Raw genomic sequence first — 7900 nt, 5'->3', positions numbered from 1 at the left:
TCAACGAACTTTGATGAAATAGCTTCCTCTTGAAGTTAACCCCGATGTCATGAATCAGGTATATCTTTCTCTCTCTTTATTTTCTTCATTTGGTACTGTAAAATAGTATAAAGTTTGTTGATTTATTTTTCTTGATATAGATTTCATTGAATTAACTTCCAAATATATTGATGTCACTATGAAAAAGAATATCACATTTAATAAGTTGATAAACTGAAATTGTTATTTATCCACTGATTGAATGGTTAGTGCAAATTTCTTACACCTTAATCAACTGATTGATCTTCTTTTGTCCCAAAAGAAGCTACTCTTGCCCACCTCAAATGATTCCATGGGTACAAACATTATCCCATTTAACTCTGTTCGTGAAGACTGAGACAAATGGAAAGAAATCACTTGGTATATATATACATTAAAAATAATTTTAATCATATATAGATAGTGTAATTTTTCTGCCCCTGCTCGTGAGAGAGTCAATTGAGATTCAAGATAATGTAATTTATTGACTCTATTTATTATATGTTTTTTTTGTTGTTGTTTAATTGACCAGTTTGTTTGGCATCTCGGTGTTCCACCAGATGAGGCACGGTTATGATGTTTATAGGTTGGATGAACTTTTGGAAATGATGCCCAAGCCAATCATTGCTGTGTTGTTTCTCTATCCTCTCACCAGATTTACTTTAATTTACAACTTGGAGATATGTGTTACTAGCAGTACTTGAGAGGTACCTGTAACACCCCGAATCTGGTACCCAGAACGCTACACGGTACTCATGATCCCGAAGGATCACAAGCTAACCCATGACTGATATCTGTACCTGTATACTGTATGATATACTGTATAATGCGGAAACATAAACTGAAAGGCCATATGGTTCAAACTATAACATAATATCTGATCAAATATAATATCTGGGATGGTGTATAAATGCCCAAAACAAAACTGTCTAAACATACTGTAATCTGACAAGCCTCTAAAACATAACTGTCTGAATAAGGAGATGATGAGATATGTCCCCAACTAATAAACTAATTAATGAGATAATAAAGAAATGATCATGTCCTCGAAAGATGAGGACTAACTGCTAACTCTGACTGCGGAGACTGGAATGTTACTGATGCTCTGGAGCTCGTGCTTCTGAACTTATGGTATAAGACACCATAGCGCAAATGTGTCAGTACTTTGAATGTACTGGTATGCATGTGAGGTAGGCTGAATGCAAAGGATTTACATGCAGAATCTATACTAACTGACTGAATAATATGAACGTGAGAATATATACATGACTACATAATAACTGTAACTAGGGTCGTGATAACATGATTACTGAGTCTGAGTACTGATAACATGAGGTACTGATAACTGTATAACTGAAATAACTAATACTGAGTGACTGTATCTGACATTCTAGTTTCTGATGAAACTAGCTGAGTTTCGCACTATTCTGAGTTGACTGTATCTGACAACCCTGAATTTAATAGAACTATCTGAGTTCTATTACTGAGACTGAATGACTGTATCTGATAGTCCTGATTATGTAACCGAAACTGTAGGAAGTAGTCATCTAACTAACATGGCCCTAATACGCCATTATGGCGGAGTTGGGGTCCAATCTGTAACCCTAATTGGAAGGATGTCAATACTGCGGCACTGGTAAGGACAATCTGTAAGTAACCCTCATATAACAGGTAACTCTAGTGAGAATGGTGGGAACCCTCATATAACAGGTTAAGCCACCTCATCTACTCGCATATAACAGGCTATGATATCTCAACCTACACTGGCTACGCAGTTCTGGAATGCAAGGATTGCTTCTAAGAATCATACCCTCATATAACAAGTGAGTTTCCATCATTGGGTTCACTTGATGCTAATTCCTACTCCCATTTGAATAGACACTGAACATGATTAACTGAACTGGACTAGACTGAATTCATGGAGTTCCGTTAGTTGACAGAATACGATTGAGATTACTGAATTACTGAGCTTTCCTGAGTTACATGACTGACTGGGTTCTATGGACCATGGCTTGACCGAGGATATCGTGAAAACATGACACTAAATATAGGCACACAACTATATTTTTCAGGTACAAGTACCCCCAGGACTCGATGGAAGGAAACTGACAAGGGATGTCATTATTGAATACATGACCAACATCAACAATCCATAATATAATAGTTGGAGATATTTCATGGGCATTTGATTATCATAGCTTGGTACGTGAATAAGATAGCATGTATACATAGCATAATTTCATAAGGCTAACCCATAAGCAATCCCACAAGCAATTTTAATACATAAGAATAACATGGAAGTTATTTTAAACATAAGGTTAAAGCATACATTGTCATTTGGGTCATAATTTAGATATAGTGCATAATTTCTATCCCTTTAGGCATTTTATCAAACACCTTACTAATGTGTTAGCATTTTGTTAGCACATTTAAGACTTTTAACTCGGAATAATTGTAAGTTCTTAAGTAACTATCATTGTTTTTGATGATATTTCTTTGATATTGCAATGAAAGGCAAGATGCAAGATAACCTAAGACAATAAGGACAAAAAGAGGTGAATATGGAACAAATAACCAAGAAATTGCAGAAGAGACGTACTTTGATATTTTCTATCTCGAGTTTCTTGGTTTGAAAAAGCAAATACTTTGAAGAGATTATTATCAGTATTTTGAGATTTTTCCTTTGTGCTCTAATCTGCTATTCACTAGTTATTATTCATCTCTGTAAGTTTATCTTTCAAATCATGAATTCAATTATGTGTTTCGTTCGTTACATCATGAGTGGCTAAACTCCATTAACCTGAGTTATGGGATCTAGGGTTAGGTCTTGATAAGGTGCTAAGTGTTCAAGATTCAAAAGGTGGTAGGATTTCTTGATAATTCTGAAGTTTTAATTAATGTTTGTTCGTTGCAAACAGTAGACACACCTGCTTTGATTTGCTCGAGAAAGAAATCAAATATAGTAGGAAGTGAATTATCAACAGGGACTCGAAAATACTTCGTTTAATAATTAGCGCTGTAACAAGGTTGGTTAACCTGAGGTAAAATCTGGGAAGTAGATAGAAATTCACTAAGTCCGAGAGGATTAGGGAATTAAACGCTTAAGTAGGTCGAGAAACATTTAAGCATAATATCGATAAAGATAGCTTGTTATCCTACCCACCGTGAGAATCTTGAACCACTTTTAGCATCTGTCATGTACCGGAAGCCCTAATGAATATAATTCTGGTTATTTCATAAACTCTTGATTTACAAACACTGAAACTAGAGTGACCAACAATTATTTTCTAATCATTAGAAAACCCCACTTTATCTTTTTGCATCATTCGTTTGAATTCAACTTGTAGCTATAGTTTCAAATTGATTTAATCGCCACTCACATTGTTCTCTGTGGATTCGACCCCGACTCCAAAGTTGGGTAAATATATTGACGATGACTGCCTTGCACTAAATTGAAGTATAAGTTGAGCGTTATAAAAAATGACACCATTGTTGGAGAACAATTTGGCGTATTAAGTTGGTTTGGAATTTTTGCCTACTTGCTTGAATTCAAACTTGTAAATATTTGTTTTTAGTTTTCTTTTATTTCTTGTGTTAAGTACATTTTTATTTTAGTTTACTTATTACTATGTCATCGTGGAATGAACATGCTCTTGGTGGTTGGAAATCTTATCTTGATGATCCATGTTCATATTGTGATGGACCTCACTTTTGGCAAGATTGTGGATATGCTCCCCGGAGAGAGATGTGAGCACCATCTCCATCCTACCGAGAGTATGATTGTTCGTTATGTGGTGGTCAAGATGGACATTAGAGTGATTTCCCAAATGCCCCCTCCCCCCGGTATGCTAACCTAAATTCTAGTTCTTCTTATGAATTTGATAGGTCTTATGGTCAAGGACAGGAAGAACTAAGCACCGGAAAGAGTGGCATTGAAGCTATGCTTCAACTAACGTTGGAGTTTGTGGACACAATGAATGATATCATACGTGATATACATCAATACATAAGAGCAACTAACGAGGAAAGAAGAATGATAGAGGATATGGATATAGAGGTCAAGCATTGAAATCACTTTTCCATATTATGTTTAGATGATATCTTATTTGTGGAATCATTTAACATAATGAACGAGTGTGAAGATGAGGAGCAAGAATCTGATGTTGATGATGAGCTTGATGTTGAGCAACCCTCGGTGATTTCCCAACCAACCGAACCATTTATGAATGAAAATGCCAAAGACGAGGAAATGGTACTAGAGTCAAAAGAAGAAATCAAGCACAATTCTTGTGAAGACTCTAGTCCATTTTGGGGTAAAAATACTAATAGGTATGCTACTCCAAAATTTAGAGGTAGTCCTCATTCAAACCACTTTTCAATAATATGCTTGGTGGGTGTGATGAAAGTCAAATCACCCAAGCAAATGATGAATTTTAAAAATGAGGAGGAAGATTCTTACATTTTGGAGTTGGTCCTTCCAAAAGGGTATACTACAACCCCAATCTTGAAGGGCAAGAAGCTTAAAGATCGATGTACATTTAGTGGATTTTTAAGATTCTCACCATTGCCAAATAAGCCCACATGAAAGTTTGATGCAAAATTGGGCAAGCAGTTCAAGTCTTCGAAGTGGCGTGATAGAACATTCCTCATCATGCCCTCACATTTGCCCAACACACCCCGAAGATGTATTGATCAAAAGTTGGGTCGACGTTTCAAATCCTCCAAGTGGATACATAAATAATTATTAACAAGGTATCTTGATGAAGTCTAAGTAGTCAAGATAACTGAGTCGTGCCGCGACACTAAATTAGGCGCTTCTTGGGAGGCAACCCAAAGTATTTTGTTGTTTGTATTCGTATTATGTGATTGACATCAGATCTTTGCACTCGTGGTACCATAGGTATGTTTCTAACTCTCTTGTTTTGACTTGATGCATTGGGGACATTGCATGATTTTAAGTTGAGGATGGGGCTACTTGTGGGTGTTGATGTCCTCCGTGGGTTTTTGTTGTCATTCCTCTTTTCTCTGGAGTTTTTTTCCTAGTAGAGCCGGCATGTTTAGGCGTATTGTGTTTTGTTTTGTGATGTGTTGTGGTTAACTAGGATAAATACAAGTAATGAGGCAGTTAATATGTTTTGTGATTTTTAAGCACCTCTCCAAGTGTCTATTTGTAATACTGTGTGAATTACATTCATTTGTGACCACAGTCATCTTTTGGTGGCATTAGTTCTGGCAACTTGATAATCAGTGCTAAACAATTGCATGAACCGGATAAGTAGTGATGTGCTATATATTTGTGTGCCATGTGTGTGTGAGATCTTACTCATTCCCTTTGTGTGTGAATCCAGAACTTACCCGATTAGTCTTGCCTTGGTTGTAGGATAGAGGTTAGGAAAGGATCACAGGCCATTTTTAATTGTAACCCACTTTCAGCCTAAATGACCTTCCCAATATGAATAATATCCCTTGATCCATGATTTGAGCCTATATGCCTGTTTATTTCTGTGAAACCTCTCACCTTCCCGTTTACATTATAATGAACCTGTTTTGGCCCTGGTCCTCCTTGGACATTATGTACCTTGAGTTAGGCAAATAGCCTAAGTTGAGGATGGCTATCATAGGGGTGCATGATGCAAAATGAGTATGAAGAGAGGTAGAATAAGAGAAAAGAATAAAAATCCGGGTATGGTGCAAAAAGAATACGAAAAGAAAAAGTTGTGTAAAAGATGAGAAAAAGATAATTTGATTTTTGAAAAGATAGCACCCACCTTGAGCATGTGTGATTAATAAAAGAGAGGAAGAGAAAAAATTTAAGAAGTGAAACCTCAAGAGGTTAGCGTAGTGTCAAGGAGGCATAGTCACTTTAAATACCCTTGAATATCATACCAGCCCCTAGCCTACATTACAAGCCAAGAAAAAGACCTATAGTGATCCTAGTTGACTTGTCTGAAAACCTTGGTACTGACTATAAGGGCAAGCCTTTGGCATTTTTGATGTACATTGAGTGGAACTTCATTCTGAGAGTGAGTCTCGTGATTATCCCTATGTGTATATATGTGATTTCTGATATGAGAGAAAAAGGGATTTCTTTGCTGTGAGGGTACACAGGTTATGTTGCTAGTTGCTAACTTGTTCGGATAGTGTGATCTTGGTGCATGCATGGTTGCTATTGCTGAATTTATGCCATATCTTGATTTCTGTGTGTTGCATTATTGTTTTTCAATAGTATGCACAGTTGAGTTTGAATTGATTGACCTGGGAGAAGGTGAAGTTGTGTTGAGATGATATAGAAAATTGAATGCCAAATGTACTTTGTATTCTCTTAATTATATTTTGGTTGCTTGAGGACAAACAATTTTTTTAAGTTGAGGGTGTTGATGTGCTAGCATTTTATTAGCACATTTAAGACTTTTAACTTGGAATAATTCTAAGTTCTTAAGTAACTATCGTTATTTTTTATGATATTTCTTTGATATTGCAGTGAAAGGCAAGATGCAAGATAACCTAAGACAATAAGGACAAAAAAAGGTAAATATGGAAAAAATAGCCAAGAAATTACAGAAAAGACGTACTTTGATATTTTCTCTCTCGAGTTTCTTGGCTTGAAAAAGCAAATACTTCGAAGAGATTATTATCAGTATTTTGGGATTTTTCCTTTGTGATCTAATGTACAATTCACTAGTTATTATTCATCTCTGTAAGTTTATCTTTCAAATCATGAATTCAATTATGTGTTTCGTTCGTTACATCATGAGTGGCTAAACTCCATTAACCTGAGTTATGGGATCTAGGGTTAGGTCTTGATAAGGTGCTAAGTGTTCAAGATTCAAAAGGTGGTAGGATTTCTTGATAATTCTGAAGTTTTAATTAATGTCTGTTCGTTGCAAACAGTAGACACACCTTCTTTGATTTGCTCGAGAAAGAAATCAAATATAGTAGGAAGTGAATTATCAACAGGGACTCGGAAATACTTCATTTAATAATCAGCGCTGTAACAAGGTTGGTTAACCTGAGGTAAAATCTGGGAAGTAGATAGAAATTCACTAAGTTCGAGAGGATTCGAGAATTAAACACTTAAGTAGGTCGAGAGACATTTAAGCATAACATCGATAAAGATAGCTTGTTATCCTACCCACCGTGAGAATCTTGAACCATTTTTAGTATCTGTCATGTACCGGAAGCTCTAGTGAACATAATTCTGGTTATTTCATAAACTCATGATTTACAAACACTGAAACTAGAGTGACCAACAATTATTTGCTAATCATTAAAAATCCCCACTTTATCTTTTCGCATCATTTGTTTGAATTCAACTTGTAGCTATAGTTTCAAATTGATTTAATCACCACTCACATTGTTCCCTGTGGATTTGACCCCGACTCCAAAGTTGGGTAAATATATTGAAGACGACCGCCTTGTACTAAATTGAAGTGTAAGTTGAGCGTTATCACTTATATGCACAACTTAAGGCATAAGTGAAATCATCAAATTTCACAAATCATAAACAACCAAATTCATGTATTTCAATTTATATACTAACGTAGTTTTCATAATTTCACATAAGGATCCCAACATGGGAATCAAACAACAACCATCATATAACTTGAGCAACCCACAACATAATAATCATGATTCATAATTTAAAATAGGGTTCTTGAGCTTTATGGATGAAAGGAATCCATAAATCAACACAACGCATACCTTAGTTCTTGTAGCGAAGATTGATGAAGAAATTTTCTTGAAATTGAATCCCCAATTAAAACCCTAGTTGTTCTTGAGATAAAATTGAGAGAAACTAGTATATTTTGGGTAAAGAATGGCTAAATCACATGTTATTGGGTTTAAATAGGGGTGAGAATTTGACCCTTTTAACCCTGGACGC

The sequence above is a fragment of the Capsicum annuum genome, chromosome 11 (assembly GCF_002878395.1).
Source record: "Capsicum annuum cultivar UCD-10X-F1 chromosome 11, UCD10Xv1.1, whole genome shotgun sequence".
In the NCBI taxonomy this organism is placed as follows: domain Eukaryota; kingdom Viridiplantae; phylum Streptophyta; class Magnoliopsida; order Solanales; family Solanaceae; genus Capsicum; species Capsicum annuum.
The sequence above is the reverse complement of the archived record's forward strand: the minus strand, read 5'-3'. Positions refer to the sequence as shown.